Raw genomic sequence first — 17,872 nt, forward strand, 5'->3', positions numbered from 1 at the left:
TCGTGTGTGTGTGTGTGTGTGTGTGTGTGTGTGTGTGTGTGTGTGTAAAATTTTAATTTCCCTGGAATTGGAACTACAAAAGTCCCTCCTCAGCCCTACCGGGAAAGTGGTATTGGGCACGACCGCCCTTTCCAAGGCAGTCTGCAATCGTTTTCGCGGAAGTAGAGAAAAGCTGGTAGAGAAGGGAGCTGCGATGTAGCATCCGTTGGGAAAACAGTTCGCACGTGAGCGGGCTCGCACGTGAGCGGGCTCGCAGCCTGTGGCGCCACCTGACCGGGCCTAGTGCCCCCAGTGTGATGCAGTGGCCCAGGAAGCCCAGCAGGCACAGGCCCTCCTGAACCCCTGCCAAGTCAGCGCTCCCTTTCTGCCTGGGCTCAGGCCTCGCCCGCATACACTTCTCCATCTGCTTCCACCCCTGCCATCCTTCCTGGGGACCAAAAATGAAGAAAGACAACCCCCACGCCCCAATCCCCCGGTATTTCGTCTTCCCCTGCAGCCTCTTCCTGTCCTGATCATCTGCTCAAAGAGAAGACGTTCCCTACACACACTCTCACCACCCCCACCTCCACCTCCAGTGGCAATGAAGCCACGCTACCCTAGGGGGTCCGGGGGCCGGATGCTGGCAGGGTGCGCACTACAGACACGCTGCACTGGAAGCAGCCCTCGGAGTCCGGTGAGCCAGGGAGACTGGGGTGCACCGCGCCACGCTGAGTCTAGGTGTAAAAGCCGAGAGCGTGGGTACCTCCTGGCCGAAAGCACGCGGGGCGTTCCTTGCCCGGGACCCCGCGCACCCACAGCAGCTCCCGGGCCGCTGTCGGCGCTCACTGGCTGACGCGAGCTCTCCTCCCGCGGCCGTTTCGGGGTTTTTTGTCTATATAAGGGCTCGCTGGCCAACTCTGCGTTGGCACGTTTGTCACAGGCTGGCCATTATTTGCACACACGCGTGCGGCTCCGCGGGCAGCTCGGGTCACAGACGCAGGCTTTCGCTCCTCTTCGCCTGCGCCTCCTCCTCGTCCTCCTCCTCCGCCCCCCTCCCTCCCCAGCTGTACTTACTTTATCTGGTCTCTGGCGCAGGGTGGGCGCTGCAGCCCTCCGTTCCCCGCAAGCCGCAGCCGGTTCGCCTTGCTGTCAACTGGTGAATGGAATTATTTATTTATTTATGGCCCCTGACGTGTCCTCGCCCGCCACAGCCAGCGGAAAAGGAGGCGGCGGCGGGAAGCGGAGGCGCGGCTGCTGAACGCCCTTGTCGGTGCAGAGGAGCGCGCGCCGGGGGTGGGGGCCGGACAGACTGCGGTGGAGGCTGGCCCGGGGGGTGGTGGAGGGGAGCCGCCTCCCGGTGCCTAGAGACTGACTGAGCATGCTCCAAGCGGCTGTCAAAGCTATAGGCAATTTCTCTATCGCTCGGGGCACTCCACTTCGGATTTTAGTTTTGACCAAGGAAGAAAGCCAAAAGGCAGGTAGATCTGTCGTTCCTGATGGGTCGTGACTTGCTGTATCCCAAGTACTCCGTAGCCTGACCTAGGAGTCAGGTATGCGGTAGCTCTGTCTAGATATCCCAGAGAGTTGTGTAACCCATGCATGGGAGAGGAAAGCATGCAAAAAGAGAAGAGCCTGGCCGAATGCAGGGAGAATAGGAGATCCTCACTGTGAGCTTGCAGTGAAAGTGTTGAGCCATTTTTCAACTGAGGCCTTTTTGGGAGAAGGAGGTAGTGCACTGTTGGAGATTAGACTCACTAACCAAATCACTTTACAGAAAAAAATAAAATTGACACCATAGGAGGAAGGGCATAGAAAACAGCACCAAAAGACATTACAAATAAGGATTTTTTTTCAAATAATTTATAAGTAATTCCTTTCATTTTTGGTTTCTCCAATTACTTAGTTCTTCAAACCAGCATTTAGTTATTTGGCAACGAATAGTTCTAGAAATAATGGTAATTCTGCAGTCATTGGTTTGGTCTCTTCCCCTGTCTAAGATATGCTTCTTGGGAAAGTTGGAAAGAGGAAGGGCTGGAAGAGAACGTTTAACCTACCCTAAAGATTGGGTTTCTTTAATAACTTTAAGTTAAATTGCCACTTTAGAGAAAAAGAAACTATCCAAAAGAATAATTGTAGGTTTTGACTTGACAAGTCCTATTGCAGTTTGTCTACCAGTTTAACTAGCTTTCTCCTCCTTGATTTCACAATAATCCTTTTAAGATATGTTCTATGATTGTTCACATTTACAAATTTATAAAAAGATAGTTAAGTCATTTGGGTAAATTCACACAGTCTTTTGCCGCAGCTAGTCTGTTGTAATGGACAAAATTTGAATTTCAATTTCTGTAGCTATGAAATAAAAGTAATATCAGTCTTGGGTTGATTTCATAAGATTTAAGTGAAATAATATACATGAAGTGGCTGGTAGGCATAAGACAAGCTGAATAAATAATGGCGATTAATAACTTCAAAATTATTGGAAGATAATTTTATTGAAAGAATGATATTTGAAAATGAAAAAAAAAGGCAGAAAATTACAGAAAGGATTTTATATTTTTAAACTAAAAATGCTTAAATAGACGTTTGTGTGAGACATAATAGGCATTTTGATAATGATGGAATATCTAGCAGTGACTCTAAATACTTCATTTAATTACAAAAAGTTAAACATTTCAAAGAAACAACATAAAGGCATATTTCAAGGTCATATTCTTGAGTGTTTGCTATTGACATTTTTCCTGCTCATTCATCACTTTTATTTCCTGTCAAAGAAGAGGAAGAAGACCATATGCTTTCTGAATTTTGATCCTATTCTCTCTTTTCCTTCTCTTTGATTTTTCTTTTTTGTTGTTTTTTTTCTTGTAGTCCCATATTCTTGACTTGTGTAACCTATTGCTGAATGCCAAACATCACTACTTATAGCATGATATCATAACCTTCTTTCTAAGTCTTGTTTTTTCAACAATTAAAATTCTGGATCTAATTTACCTACTGTCACAGAGTTAGTATTTGGGAACTCATTTCTAAATTGCTTTGTTGTGATAACTAGGTATGTTACGTAAAATTTGATTTGACTAGAAAGGAATCTGAAAGGAGGGAGAATTAGCTAAGAATAAATTCAGCCAATTTATCCTATTACTTATAGTTTAATATTGCTAAGAAATGGGGAAAAAAATACAATTTAGGGAAAAAACAAGCCATATGATTAGAACTTGGAATGCTCTGGTAAAATGTTTGCCTTGATTTCTTTTCATAAGCTGAAATAACAGTGAGAGAAACAAATGGCAATACACTTAACATTCTAGCAACTCATATTCCACAGATGAGCAAACTGTGAATATGGACATAACATATATACTCATGAAGTCCGCATGTCTTTTACTACATACCCACATCCTTGTGGTTTAGGTTCTTTGTCCCTTCTTCATTCCTCAGTCATGCACAATCTTCTCACATTTTTCCGTCTTTTCTCATTCACCGCCATCTTTCCCATATCAAACTTGCCTAACCCTTTTTTCTTCCTTTAATGCCCAGCAAATATATCATCACTTCTACAGCATTTTAAAGATTCCTTGTTAACAAATAAGGGTTAAGTTCTTCTTTCTCTGTGATCCTGCCCATAGAAAATGATTTAGGCCTCTATCTGGGGCATTTTCTTTCTGCTTCACATATGACTATATTATAATATGATTTTTGTTTCTGTAGCCCCAATATATTAGGTTATTTGAAAGTAGAGATGACATTTTATTCATCTCTGGCATTGTCACAGGCCTTTGAACCAGAGCGACTCCATCTTGAATAAGACCTGAGTAAAATGAGGCTGAGACTTATTGAGCTACATTCCCAGGAGATTAAGGCATTCTTAGTCACAGAATAAGATAGGAGGTTAGCACAAGATACAGGTCATAAAGACCTTGCTGATAAAACAGGCAGCAGTAAAGAAGCCAGCTAAAACCCACCAAAACCAAAATGGAGACAAAAGTGACCTCCGGTCCTCCTCACTCCTCATTATGTGCTAATTATAACGCATTAGGATGCTAAAAGATACTCCCTCCAGTGCCATGACAGTTTACAAATGCCATGGTAAGGTCAGGAAGTTACCCTGTAAGGTCTAAAATGGGGAGAAACCCTCTGTTCTGGGAACCCTCCATTCCCACCCCTTTCCCAGAAAACTCGTGAATAATCCATCTCTTGTTAACATATAATCAAGAGGTAATAATAAGTGTTAGCAGCTGAGCAGCCCATGCTGCTACTCTGCCTTGGGTGTAGCCATTTTTTGTTCCTTTACTTTCCTAGTACGCTTTCACTTTGTAGACTCACCCCAAATTATTTCTTGCATGAAATCCAAGAACCCTCTCTTGGGGTCTGGATCAGGGCCCCTTTCTGGTAACAGAATCATCTATCATGTAGCACAAATCCTTGCAGAGAGAAAAGTAATTAGTAATGTTTGCTGAATGAAGAAAAGAGATGACAGTGTTGTAGACAACACATGTGTGGTAGAAGCTATTGGTGCTCTCAATATCTATGATCTGCGTGGCTACACACTTCCTGGCTTTCCTTACAGTTATAATGGGACAATGCCACTATGTAGTTCTAGAAGAGTATGAGCAGAAGTGACGTGTAATTTCTGTTAAAGGGAGTTAAGACCCAGTGTGCCTCCTTCATCACTCTCTTTCCCTACCACAGTACCATGTTTCTGATGAACTAGCTACAAAATGGAATCGCTGAAAAAGAAAGACTGCTTGAATTGCACTGTACTTTGTGTGAGCAAGAAACCATTGTTTTAAGCCTCGGAAATTTCAGGCTCTATTTGTCATGGGAACAAAACCTAGCTTATTCCGACCAATATAAGATATTACTTAAAAAGACTATAAATCGGGCAGACGCAGTGGCTCATGGTTGTAACCCCAGCACTTTGGGAGGCCAAGGCGGGTGGATCACCTGAACTATTGGTGCTCACAATATTTATGATCTGCATGGCTCCACACTTCCTGGCTTTCCTTACAGTTATATTGGGACCATGCAACTATGTAGTTCTAAAGCATATGAGTGGAAATGACATGTATAAGAAGTTCAAGACTAGCCTAGCCAACATGGTGAAACTCCATCTCAATTAAAAATACAAAAAAATTAGCCGAGCGTGGTGGTGGGCGCCTGTAATCCCAGCTACTTCGGGAGGCTGAGGCAGAAGAATCACTTGAATCCGAGAGGCGCAGGTTGCAGTGAGCCGAGATCGCACCACTCACTCCAGCCTGGGCGACAAGAGCAAAATTCCATCTCAAAAAAAAAAAAAAAAAAAAAATTGTAAATCATAATGGCATACAATCCCCAATGAAACATTGAACTTTTGAAAATGCACTAATGTGTTCTTAAGTCAAAACTAAAAATATAGTCTCATGACCCCAAAATTCATATAATAGCCTTTTCAGAGTAAGACTATGAGATTAAAGTAAGGGTGTGTGTGTTTATAAACTACACACAATAGAGTCATTATAGCTAAGTACAAAAGACCAACTGTCCCAATGCTCCCCCAACTTGGGTGAAAACAAATGTACACCTGCCTTCCAGTGGCAACATACTGTGGCTGAGATTGCAGCTGGCTAGCAGCTGTGAATATGATTGCTGTAACCTGTTTTCACAGACTACAAACTATAAAAATGTATCTCCACTGCTTCTAGATTTAAATCTTGAGTATATCTATATAGGCTACTTTGGAAATATCTTCTATGAGAAACTCCCATAGAATTTTGGGGAAAGACAATCTAGTCCAATTCTACAAAGCATATAGAAGGGGAATCAATTGCATTGACATTGCTGTATGGTATGCCTTTAAATAATAGCACACAAGGGTCTTTGGTTTAAAACAAAATGGCTTTTTTGGCTCCAAAAATCTCTCAATGGATTTTGTATTAAAACACTTGTTTGTTGGGGTATTTTTCTAAATTTACATTTTATCCATTATTATCTATAAACTAAACAATGGATTCTGAGTGTTTTACAGATGCTTTGCCACATAAATATTCTGATTCTTTTGAATGCATATAAGATTAGAAACTTAAATTAAAAGTTATCATCATAGACTGTAAACTTTTCAGGCAGAAATCTTGTAAATGGTGGCTAATGAGTATTAATACTTAATACATTTTAGGAAATGAATTAATGATGACTGAATATGTTATCAAGAAGCTAAAGCTTTAGTGCCTTTTTCTGTGCAGTTGATCTTTGCTGGGTTCCTTAAGATGTCTGAGTCATAGGTTTTTACTTTAAGAACTTTATAATTATTAATAGCTTCACTTTCTAAAATTCAGTGATACTTGTGAGCACTTCAAGGGTGCAAAGATCCACAGAATTTATGCATAATCATAACTAATGAAGAAAACATTTGTGTAGTTTTTTTTTGAAATTATTATTTTTTTAATTTATTTTTATTATACTTTAAGTTCTAGGGTACATGTGCATAACGTGCAGGTTTGTTACATATGTATACTTGTGCCATGTTGGTGTGCTGCACCCATCAACTCGTCAGCACCCATCAATTCATCATTTATCTCATGTATAACTCCCCAATGCAATCCCTCCCCCCTCCCCCCTCCCCATGATAGGCCCCAGTGTGTTCCCCTTCCGGAGTCCAAGTGATCTCATTGTTCAGTTCCCACCTATGAGTGAGAACATGCGGTGTTTGGTTTGCTGTTCTTGTGATAGTTTGCTAAGAATGATGGTTTCCAGCTGCATCCATGTCCCTACAAAGGACGCAAACTCATCCTTTTTTATGGCTGCATAGTATTCCATGGTGTATATGTGCCACATTTTCTTTTTTTTTTTTTGAGACGGAGTCTCGCTCTGTCGCCCAAGCTGGAGTGCAGTGGCTGGATCTCAGCTCACTGCAAGCTCCGCCTCCCGGGTTTACGCCATTCTCCTGCCTCAGCCTGCCGAGTAGCTGGGACTACAGGCGCCCGCCAACTCGCCTGGCTAGTTTTTTGTACTTTTTAGTAGAGACGGGGTTTCACGGTGTTAGCCAGGATGGTCTCGATCTCCTGACCTTGTGATCCGCCCGCCTCGGCCTCCCAAAGTGCTGGGATTACAGGCTTGAGCCACCGCGCCTGGCCCACATTTTCTTAATCCAGTCTGTCACAGATGGACATTTGGGTTGATTCCAAGTCTTTGCTATTGTGAATAGTGCCACAATAAACATACGTGTGCATGTGTCTTTGTAGTAGAATAATTTATAATCCTTTGGGTATATACACAGTAGTGGGATGGCTGGGTCATATGGTACATCTAGTTCTAGATCCTTGAGGAATTGCCATACTGTTTTCCATAATGGTTGAACTAGTTTACAATTCCACCAACAGTATAAAAGTGTTCCTATTTCTCCACATCCTCTCCAACACCTGTTGTTTCCTGATTTTTTAATGATTGCCGTTCTAACTGGTATGAGATGGTATCTCATTGTGGTTTTGATTTGCATTTCTCTGATGGCAAGTGATGATGAGCATTTTTTCATGTGTCTGTTGGCTGTATGAATGTCTTCTTTTGAGAAATGTCTGTTCATATCCTTTCCCCACTTTTTGATGGGGTTGTTTGTTTTCTTCTTGTATATTTGTTTGAGTTATCTGTAGATTCTGGATATTAACCCTTTGTCAGATGAGTAGATTGCAAAAATTTTCTCCCATTCTGTAGGTTGCCTGTTCACTCTGATGGTAGTTTCTTTTGCTGTGCAGAAGCTCTTTAGTTTAATTAGATCCCATTTGTCAATTCTGGCTTTTGCTGCCGTTGCTTTTGGTGTTTTAGACATGAAGTCCTTGCCCATGCCTATGTCCTGAATGGTACTACCTAGATTTTCTTCTAGGGTTTTTATGGTATTAGGTCTAACATTTAAGTCTCTAATCCATCTTGAATTAATCTTCGTATAAGGAGTAAGGAAAGGATCCAGTTTCAGCTTTCTACTTATGGCTAGCCAATTTTCCCAGCACCATTTATTAAATAGGGAATCCTTTCCCCATTTCTTGTTTCTCTCAGGTTTGTCAAAGATCAAATGGCTGTAGATGTGTGGTATTATTTCTGAGGACTCTGTTCTGTTCCATTGGTCTATAGCTCTGTTTTGGTACCAGTACCATGCTGTTTTGGTTACTGTAGACTTGTAGTATAGTTTGAAGTCAGGTAGTGTGACGCCTCCAGCTTTGTCCTTTTGACTTAGGATTGTCTTGGCAATGCGGGCTCTTTTTTGGTTCCATATGAACTTTAAAGCAGTTTTTTCCAATTCTGTGAAGAAACTCATTGGTAGCTTGATGGGGATGGCATTGAATCTATAAATAACCTTGGGCAGTATGGCCATTTTCACGATATTGATTCTTCCTATCCATGAGCATGGTATGTTCTTCCATTTGTTTGTGTCCTCTTTTATTTCTCTGAGCAGTGGTTTGTAGTTCTCCTTGAAGAGGTCCTTTACATCCCTTGTAAGTTGGATTCCTAGGTATTTTATTCTCCTTGAAGTAATTGTGAATGGAAGTTCATTCCTGATTTGGCTCTCTGCTTGTCTGTTACTGGTGTATAAGAATGCTTGTGATTTTTGCACATTAATTTTGTATCCTGAGACTTTGCTGAAGTTGCTTATCAGCTTAAGGAGATTTTGGGCTGAGATGATGGGGTTTTCTAAATATACAATCATGTCATCTGCAAACAGGGACAATTTGACTTCTTCTTTTCCTAACTGAATACCCTTGATTTCTTTCTCTTGCCTGATTGCCCTAGCCAGAACTTCCAAGACTATGTTGAATAGGAGTGGTGAGAGAGGGCATCTCTGTCTTGTGCCAGTTTTCAAAGGGAATTTTTCCAGTTTTTGCCCATTCAGTATGATATTAGCTGTGGGTTTGTCATAAATAGCTCTTATGATTTTGAGGTACGTTCCATCAATACCGAATTTATTGAGTGTTTTTAGCATGAAGGGCTGTTGAATTTTGTCAAAAGCCTTTTCTGCATCTATTGAGATAATCATGTGGTTCTTGTCTTTGGTTCTGTTTCTATGCTGGATTACGTTTATTGATTTGTGAATGTTGAACCAGCCTTGCATCCCACGGATGAAGCCCACTTGATCATCGTGGATAAGCTTTTTGATGTGCTGCTGAATCCGGTTTGCCAGTATTTTATTGAGGATTTTTGCATCGATGTTCATCAGGGATATTGGTCTAAAATTCTCTTTTTTTGTTGTGTCTCTGTCAGGCTTTGGTATCAGGATGATGTTGGCCTCATAAAATGAGTTAGGGAGGATTCCCTCTTTTTCTATTGATTGGAATAGTTTCAGAAGGAATGGTACCAGCTCCTCCTTGTACCGCTGGTAGAATTCAGCTGTGAATCCATCTGGTCCTGGACTTTTTTTGGTGGGTAGGCTATTAATTGTTGCCTCAATTTCAGAGCCTGCTATTGGTCTCTTCAGGGATTCAACTTCTTCCTGGTTTAGTCTTGGGAGAGTGTAAGTGTCCAGGAAATTATCCATTTCTTCTAGATTTTCTAGTTGATTTGCGTAGAGGCGTTTATAGTATTCTCTGATGGTAGTTTGTATTTCTGTGGGGTCGGTGGTGATATCCCCTTTATCATTTTTTATTGCATCTATTTGATTCCTCTCTCTCTTCTTTTTTATTAGCCTTGCTAGTGGTCTGTCAATTTTGTTGATCTTTTCAAAAAACCAACTCCTGGATTCATTGATTTTTTGGAGGGTTTCTTGTGTCTCTATCTCCTTCAGTTCTGCTCTGATCTTAGTTATTTCTTGCCTTCTGCTAGCTTTTGAATGTGTTTGCTCTTGCCTCTCTAGTTCTTTTAATTGTGATGTTAGAGTGTCAGTTTTAGATCTTTCCTGCTTTCTCTTGTGGGCATTTAGTGCTATAAATTTCCCTCTACACGCTGCTTTAAATGTGTCCCAGAGATTCTGGTATGTTGTATCTTTGTTCTCATTGGTTTCAAAGAACATCTTTATTTCTGCCTTCATTTCGTTATCTACCCAGTAGTCATTCAGGAGCAGGTTGTTCAGTTTCCATGTAGTTGAGCAGTTTTGATTGAGTTTCTTAGTCCTGAGTTCTAGTTTGATTGCACTGTGGTCTGAGAGAGAGTTTGTTATATTGTCTGTTCTTTTGCATTTGCTGAGGAGTGCTTTACTTCGAATTATGTGGTCAATTTTGGAATAAGTGTGATGTGGTGCTGAGAAGAATGTATATTCTGTTGATTTGGGGTGGAGAGTTCTATAGATGTCTATTAGGTCCGCTTGGTGCAGAGATGAGTTCAATTCCTGGATATCCTTATTAACTTTCTGTCTCGTTGATCTGTCTAATGTTGACAGTGGAGTGTTGAAGTCTCCCATTATTATTGTATGGGAGTCTAAGTCTCTTTGTAAGTCTCTAAGGACTTGCTTTATGAATCTGGGTGCTCCTGTATTGGGTGCATATATATTTAGGAGAGTTAGCTCTTCCTGTTGAATTGATCCCTTTACCATTATGTAATGTCCTTCTTTGTCTCTTTTGATCTTTGATGGTTTAAAGTCTGTTTTATCAGAGACTAGGATTGCAACCCCTGCTTTTTTTTGTTCTCCATTTGCTTGGTAGATCTTCCTCCATCCCTTTATTTTGAGCCTATGTATGTCTCTGCATGTGAGATGGGTCTCCTGAATACAGCAGACTGATGGGTCTTGACTCTTTATCCAGTTTGCCAGTCTGTGTCTTTTAATTGGAGCATTTAGTCCATTAACACTTAAGGTTAATATTGTTATGTGTGAACTTGATCCTGCCATTATGATATTAACTGGTTATTTTGCTCGTTAGTTGATGCAGTTTCTTCCTAGCCTCCATGGTCTTTACATTTTGGCATGTTTTTGCAATGGCTGGTACTGGTTGTTCCTTTCCATGTTTAGGGCTGCCTTCAGGGTCTCTTGTAAGGCAGGCCTGGTGGTGACAAAATCTCTAAGCATTTGCTTATCTGTAAAGGATTTTATTTCTCCTTCACTGATGAAACTTAGTTTGGCTGGATATGAAATTCTGGGTTTAAAATTCTTTTCTTTAAGAACGTTGAATATTGGCCCCACTCTCTTCTGGCTTGTAGAGTTTCTGCCGAGAGATCTGCTGTTAGTCTGATGGGCTTCCCTTTGTGGGTAACCCGACCTTTCTCTCTGGCTGCCCTTACGATTTTTTCCTTCATTTCAACTTTGGTGAATCTGGCAATTATGTGTCTTGGAGTTGCTCTTCTGGAGGAGTATCTTTGTGGCGTTTCCTGTATTTCCTGAATTTGAATGTTGGCCTGCCCTACTAGGTTGGGGAAGTTCTCCTGGATGATATCCTGAAGAGTGTTTTCCAACTTGGTTCCATTTTCCCCCTCACTTTCAGGCACCCCAATCAGACATAGATTTGGTCTTTTTACGTAATCCCATACTTCTTGCAGGCTTTGTTCGTTTCTTTTTCTTCCTTTTTCTTTTGGTTTCTCTTCTCAGCTTCATTTCATTCATTTGATCCTCAATCGCTGATACTCTTTCTTCCAGTTGATCGAGTCGGTTACTGAAGCTTGTGCATTTGTCACGTATTTCTCGTGTCATGGTTTTCATCTCTGTCATTTCGTTTATGACCTTCTCTGCATTAATTAATCTAGCTGTCAATTTTTCCACTCTTTTTTCAAGATTTTTACTTTCTTTGCGCTGGGTACATAATTCCTCCTTTAGCTCTGAGAAGTTTGATGGACTGAAGCCTTCTTCTCTCATCTCAACAAAGTCATTCTCTGACCATTTGATCCATTGCTGGCGATGGGCTGCGCTCCTTTGCAGGGGGAGATGCGCTCTTATTTTCTGAATTTCCAGCTTTTCTGCCCTGCTTTTTCCCCATCTTTGTGGTTTTATCTGTCTCTGGTCTTTGATGATGGTGACGTACTGATGGGGTTTTGGTATAGGTGTCCTTCCTGTTTGATAGTTTTCCTTCTGACCGTCAGGACCCTCAGCTATAGGTCTGTTGGAGATTGCTTGAGGTCCACTCCAGACCCTGTTTGCCTGGGTATCAGCAGCAGAGGTTGCCGAAGATAGAATATTGCTGAACAGCAAGTGTACCTGTCTGATTCTTACTTTGGAAGCTTCCTCTCAGGGGTGTAGTCCACCCTGTGAGGTGTGGGGTGTCAGACTGCCCCTAGTGGGGGATGTCTCCCAGTGAGGCTACTCAGGGGTCAGGGACCCACTTGAGCAGGCAGTCTGTCCGTTCTCAGATCTCAACCACCGTGTTGGGAGATCCACTGCTCTCTTCAAAGCTGTCAGACAGAGTCGTTCGCATCTGCTCAGGCCTGTGCTGCTTCCCCTGTTGTTTTTTAGCTGTGCCCTGTCCCCAGAGGTGGAGTACTACAGAGACAGGCAGGTTTCCTTGAGCTGCTGTGAGCTCCACCCAGTTCAAGCTTCCCAGTGGCTTTGTTTACCTACTTAAGCCTCAGCAATGGCAGGCACCCCTCCCCCAGCCTCGCTGCTGCCTTGCGGTTAGATCGCCGCAGACTGCTGTGTTAGCAGTGAGGGAGGCTCTGTGGGCGTGGGACCCTCCCGACCAGGTGTGGGATATATTCCTCTGGTGTGCCCGTTTGCTTAAAGCGCAGTATTGGGGTGGGAGTTACCCGATTTTCCAGGTGTTGTGTGTCTCAGTTCCCCTGGCTAGGAAAAGGGATTCCCTTCCCCCTTGCGCTTCCCAGGTGAGGCAATGCCTCGCCCTGCTTCAGCTCTCGCTGGTCAGGCTGCAGCAGCTGACCAGCACCGATTGTCCGGCACTCCCTAGTGAGATGACCCCAGTACCTCAGGTGAAAATGCAAAAATCACCGGTCTTCTGTGTCACTCGCACTGGGAGTTGGAGACTGGAGCTGTTCCTATTCGGCCATCTTGCTCCGCCCCCCATTTGTGTAGTTTTTTTTCTATTAAACTAAAAATAAATGTTTACTTCTCAGATTTTGGAGAACAGTGTTAATTAGGATGCTTTGTAAAATGTGATCATAAATTTACCCGCTTAATTTTTAATGTTTGTATTACTTGCCATGTACCTGGAATGTCCTTGAAGGGTTAGTCATTGTTTGCATCAACATAATACCTCATAGGTCACAAGAAAGTTTCATGCAAAACACTCTCAACTGCAGGAAGGTTTCTTAGTAAACTGGGTTTTCAGCTGCTATTGCTTCATTTCATTGCTCAAATTTAAAGCCATGTTGCCATTCTGTTTTCTGTTCAGGAACTTTTCTTCTGCTTTCCATCTGGCAGGAATTTTTGTGCCATTTTGCTATACAGGCATACCTCAGAGATAATGCATTTTCATTTCCAAACTACCTGAATAAAGCAAATATAGACATAAAGTGAATTATGTGAATTTTTTGGTTTTCCAGTGTATATAAAACTTATGTTTACACTATATCATAGTCTGTTAAGTGTGGAATAGCCTATGTCTGGGAAAACAGTATATGTACCTTAATTAAAACTATCTTATTTCTAAAATATGCTAACTATCATTTAAGTCTTCAGAGAGTCATCATCTTTTTGCTGGTGGAAGGTCTTGCCTTGAGGTTGATAGCTGCTGACTGATCAGGGTGGTGGTTGCTGAAGTTTACTGTGGCTGTGGCAATTTCTGAAAATGAAGTTTGCCTCATCAATTGAGTCTTCCTTTCAAGAAAGATTTCTCTATAGCATATGATGCCATTAGATAGCATTTGATCTCTAGACCTTCTTTCAAAATTGGAGTCAACCCTCGCGAACCCTGATGCAGCTTTGTCAACCAAGATTATGTAATATTCTAAATCTTTTATTGTCATTTCACCAATAATGACAGCATCTGCACCAGGAGTAGATTCTACTTCAAGAAACGACTTTCTTTGCTCATCCATAAGAAGCAACTCTTCATCTGTTGACAAGTTTTATCATGAGATTCTTATGATAAAATGAGCAAATTTAGTCAACTTCAGTCTACACTTCTAATTCCAGTTATCTTGCTGTTTCCACTACATGTGCAGTTACTTCCTCCACTGAAGTCTTGAACCCCTCAAAAGTCATCCATGAGGGTTGTTATCAACTTCTTCAAAACTACTGTTAATGTTGCTATTTTGACCTCTTCCTATGAATCATAAATGTTCTTAATGGCATCTAGAATGGTGAATGATTTCCAGGTTTTCAACTTAGCCCATATTCATCAGAGAAGCCACCATCTGTGACAGCTATAGCCTTATAAAATATATTTCTTAATTGATAGGACTTGAAAGTTGAAATGACTCCTTGATCCATGGTCTGCAGAATGGACAATGTGTTAGCAATTATGAAAACAACATTCATCTTTACATCTCTATCAGAGCTCTCAGGTGACCAGATGCATTGTAAATAAGCAGTAATATTTTGAAAGGCATCTTTTTTTCTGAGAAGTAGGTCCCAACAGTGGACACATTTCCATTTAAATTTTCCATGTAAATGGAGTTGTAAATTGTAAAGCTTAATAGAAATAAAAGATGATATTATTACATATAACATATACACACATTTCTAAAATAAATAGTCCTTCAGAAATAAGATAATAAAAGTTCATCTCAATGGATTTTTAAAAGAAAAATTGGACAATTTCAAAATCTAGAAATAGTTTTTTACAGAAAAATTAATCACTTCACTGGTATATTGCTCTAAATGAATTCCTTTCCATTAATATTAGATGTTTATCTTTGGTTAACTATAAGAAGCAGCATTTATCACGTAGCAGCTACAGACCCAGCTATTAAGTAGTGCACTAAAAAATATATTATTTTCCTCTGCAATTCAATTTTACTCTGAGACTGAAATTCCTCCTCATAACTATTCTAGAGAGAATTTTATCTTTTTTCACTCTAGATATGGGATCTTTGAAAATTTTCACTCTTTTGGCTGGGTGTGGTGGCTCACACCTATAATCCCATACTTTGGGTGGTTAAAGCAGGTGGATCCCTTGTACCCAGCAGTTTGGAATAAGCCTGGGCAACCTAGCAAGACCCCATCTCTACAAAAAATAAAAAACATTAGTTTCATGTGGTGGTGTGCACCTGTAGTCCCAGCTACTTGGAAGACTGAGGGAGGATGATCACTGGAACCCAGGAGTTAGAAGCTGCAGTGAGCTATGGTCATGCCACTGCACCCCAGCATGGATGACAGAGTGAAACACTATCATCTCTAAAAAAAAAAATAGATTATTCCTATTTTTATTTGAGAGAGATTTTTTTCCTTCCTTTCTGCTCTGCTTACTATTTGTGTGTTTTAAAAAGGAGTATAAATCGACAATAATGTTATGCTTATAGATTTTGTTTCCTGAACAGGTGTTGCTTGTCTCTGCTCCACAATGTCTGAAGCCCCAGCTGGCAATACTGGAACACAAAAACACAAGCCTCTAATATCACCTAGAGGCTTTTTCAATCACATGTCTGATACTTGGGCAGGAATGACTGAAAGGCCAGGCTCACTTGGGCCTTCTGATTGGGCCACCTAAACATGGCTTCTCTATGTGGCTTGGGTTTCTTAGAGCGTGATAGCTGTGTTCCAAAATGTAGCATACTGAAAGATAGCCTTGCAAGAACAAGGTAGAAGTTAACCTAGACTCAGAAGTTCCTTGAGGCTTAAAATAACACAAATGTGTGAATTCACTGTTTTGTAAGTCAAAATTCTGAATGACTTGTGGTTCCTTTGCTCTGGGTCTCACAGTCTGGGGAAAAATCTTCCAAGTTCTTTCAGGTTGCCAGCAGCACTCAGGCCCTTGCAATTGTAGGGCTGAGGTCCCCATGTCCTTGATAGATGTCAGCTGGGAAACTTTCAGCTCCTTAAGGCCACCTGAGTTGCTTGTCACATTGCCCCTTCATCTTCAAAAAGCAACAGAGCCTGGAGTCTTCTCATGTTTCAAACTTCTGTGACTTTTTCTTCAGCTGCATCTCTTCTTCTGCCATAACAGAGTGTGATACGCTGGGTGGCTTAAACAACATTTATTTTTCACAGTTCTGGAAACTGGAAGTCAAAGATCAAAGTGCCAGCATGAGCAGGTTCTTGGCGACAGCCTCTGCCTGGTTTACAGGTGGCCATCTTGCTGTGTCCTCACATGTCAGGGGGGCAACTCTCTTATTTACTTTTATGAAAGGAATTCCATCAGGAGGATTCCACCCTCATGACCTCATCTAAACCTCATTACCATCCAAAGGCCCCATCTCCAAATACCATCACATTGTAAGTTAGAGTTTCAACATGTGAATTTTGAGGGGACACAAACATGCAGTTATTGGCAACTGTAAAGTTGGAGCAACCCCCATATTGAACTCTTGGTCTTTGTGGTAAAAGATATTATAGTAGAAAAGCCAAGCCTCTGAACCTAAGTCACCCTGCACAGTAGTAGTATCACAGCCAATGAGGTTTATCTGAGGCACAATTATTGCTAATTGAAATCTTTTCACAATATCTTGCCATGATGACTTGAAATATAGTCATATAGTCAGTATTGACAATTATTGACAGTCTCTATGGAGACTGAACAAAAACAAGACAAAATAAACAAAAAAAAAATCACATAGTGGGGAAAAAGGGGACTCTCAGGAGATTAGTGCCACCCTTAAAAGAAGAAGGAGTGGCAGTCCGATGATATTCTAATTCACAAACTGGCTGCTATAGAAAATGAATAATTTCTGAAAGATAATTGTAAACTACCATGAACTCAACCAAGTAGTAGCTCTGATTGCCACTGCCATGCCAGAAATGGTATCTTTATTTAAGCAGATAAATATAAATACAGCCTCAAGTACATATCATGGAGTCATTAATTGGGTGAATGCACACTTTTCTATGCCAATGAGAAAGGAAAGATGAGAGCCAGTTCGCATTCATATGGAATAGACCAAAAATAATAGCAATACATTTAGAGTTTTTCTTCAAGGATTTCCTAATTTTCCTTTTTTCTCACATGATATAGGATGAAGAGATCTGACTATCTGGACCTCTCACAGAACATCACGCTGACCCATTACACTGGTAGCATGATATTTATCAGACCCATTGAGAGAGAGGTGCCTAGCACACTGGAGTTCTTAGAAAGACACATCACTCCCGTGAGTGGGAGGTAAACATAGTGAAGCTTAGAAATCTTCCACTTCTGCACAATTATTAGGGATTCAATAGTGCAGGGTGTGTCAGAATAGCCCCTCCAAAGTAAAGATACATTATTACACTTTGCACCTCCTACCTTGAAAAAGGAAGTATAATGTCCATTAACCTCTTTGCAGTTTTGGCAGCATATTTCAAACCTACAAATACTGCTGTAGCTCATACCCAAAGGTATGTGAAAAGCTGCCATCTTTCAGTGGTGTTCAGAGGAAGAAAAGTCCTTATAATGTAAGCACCCTTCCCTGCTGAGAAACACAATCCAATAGGCCCTATGTTGTTGGTGGTAATCAGCCTGTTGGATTGTGTGTGTGTGTGTGTGTGTGTGTGTGTGTGTGTGTGTGTGTGTATTATATCATGTGGGCTTTGTGGAAATCCTCAGTGATATATACAAACTTATAGGCAGTAGCAAATGACCTGACTGCTGGTCAGAGGCCCATTTAACAGTAAACACCTTTACTACTAGAACTTGCACTAAAAATACTATGAAGAATAAAAAAGTTTATTTTTAGATAATGGAAAGTATTTAAATGGCATGGTCTTGAACCTGGGGGAGCATTAATGTGATTACTAGTAAGACAATCACATTAAAACCTCCCTGGGCCTCAAGACCATGCCTTGTGCAACATAGTATCTCATACCTTTTGAAAAACTACTGGCTACTAGACCCTGGGAAAGAATGAGTGTCTGATATCAAATGAGCATGACCAGGCAATTGCCAGTTATCAGCTGAATCCTGTCAACCCCACCAAATCACAGGCAGAT

General features: G+C 41.2%; 1 protein-coding gene and 1 pseudogene across 7 annotated transcripts in view; one reads left to right on the top strand and one right to left on the bottom strand.

Annotated features, from left to right (window-relative positions):
• The window catches only part of SLC16A7 (solute carrier family 16 member 7), a 169,352-nt gene extending 168,102 nt beyond the window's left edge, over positions 1–1,250 (bottom strand). For 5 of the 7 annotated variants that reach the window (XM_030939802.1, XM_030939801.1, XM_030939800.1 and 2 more), the window contains exon 1: positions 1,054–1,244. The gene's annotated coding sequence lies outside the window, so the exon portion shown is untranslated. Of the gene's footprint in view, positions 1–1,053 lie in introns of all 7 variants that reach the window. The other 2 variants (XM_010358587.2, XM_010358588.2) reach the window with 1 other exon arrangement.
• Positions 1,251–16,331: 15,081 nt separating this feature from the next.
• LOC115900246 lies at positions 16,332–16,480 on the top strand (annotated as a pseudogene).
• Positions 16,481–17,872: the final 1,392 nt, after the last annotated feature.

The sequence above is a fragment of the Rhinopithecus roxellana genome, chromosome 10 (assembly GCF_007565055.1).
Source record: "Rhinopithecus roxellana isolate Shanxi Qingling chromosome 10, ASM756505v1, whole genome shotgun sequence".
Classification (NCBI taxonomy): Eukaryota; Metazoa; Chordata; class Mammalia; order Primates; family Cercopithecidae; genus Rhinopithecus; species Rhinopithecus roxellana.